Below are 1,387 nucleotides of genomic sequence, written 5' to 3' on the forward strand. Positions count from 1 at the left end.
ATGTCTTTATTGAAATTTGGCCAAACTGTGTGGAACCAAACACCAACAAAAAAGTAATTTATAATGAACTTTGACTAGGTTTGCATTGATGGAGATTTTGGGGCTGTTGGTCCAGATATCAGTGAGGTCTTGAAGGTCTATTGAGATTCCTAGGTCTTTTTCCCAGTCACTAATATATCTAGGTTTATGTTTGGATTGATCATGAGATAGTGCTTTATAAATTATTCAGATGATGCCAGGGGAAAGCGGATCAGATGCGCAGGTATGCTTAAATGGAGTTCTGGTTAAGGGAGACGTAGTGTATGTAAGGTGGGCTTTCATAAAATGAGAGATTTGCATATGGCGGAAGGTCTCGGAGGCAGGAAGATGTTTATGTTTGCGTAAGGAGTCGAGGGTTTTCATCCCAGAATCAATAGATAAGTCGTGTACTTTGGTGAGTTGAGAAAGAGACAACCAGCGGAAGCTTGCCGGGGATTCCAGTGCTGCCGGGAAGGAAGGAGGTTAACGGTCCATGGGGGGATATTACAATTTACAACTGTCCCATACTGTAAGGGAGTGTTTTATTATGGGATTATTAATTTTGTTTCTATCTGCTGGAATTATCCAGAGGAGGTTGGAGAGTTTAAGTGGGCTTACAATGGATTCTTCCATGTCTACCCTAGAAGATCTAGTAGTCAATGTGGTTGGTAGAGCACTCCAGATGAATATAACGATGTGCCCAGTCACTGGAAGGGTCAGCACCTCACTCCCAAACGATATTTGTAGAAGGTTGAGACCGGCACCATCAAAAAAGACGTCACTGCAACATGTGCATAATAATGAGAAGTTCCCCATCAGGTCCGTGTGACCAGGTAGAAGGGGATTGGTCGCCACATAGTGGCATTGCACATGATTGGTTGAATTTCTCCAGCATTAGAGTACATAAGGATAATGTTAAGTGAGATATAGTTAGACACGGACAGGGCTTGAGAAAGGAGAAAGGAGGAACTCCTCCGAAACGTCGCCATTTTTGCTGTCATGTGTCTGTCTGTTTTTAATCAATAAAAGAGCATTGAAACTTTTTTGATAGTGCCAGTCTCAACCTTCTACAAATATCCTAGAAGATCTGTTAGAATCAAGATGCCAGAGAGTCAATGGAGCTATTTGTACTGCATTAAAGTAATTTTTTAAGTTGGGCATACCGAGACCTCCATCTTGCCGTAAGCGATATAAATAAAGTTTAAGGAATCTTGGTTTTTTGGAACCCCAGACAAACTCATTTGTAGGCTATTATTCTAATTAGTGATCAGTGATATGCAGTTTGGGTATCTGATCTGGTACTGCACTTTCATGAGCAGGAATGGAATAACAGGATGGGTAGTATAACAGGTTGGTCGATGAGTCATCG

Source organism: Hyperolius riggenbachi, chromosome 4 (assembly GCF_040937935.1).
Source record: "Hyperolius riggenbachi isolate aHypRig1 chromosome 4, aHypRig1.pri, whole genome shotgun sequence".
NCBI lineage: Eukaryota > Metazoa > Chordata > Amphibia > Anura > Hyperoliidae > Hyperolius > Hyperolius riggenbachi.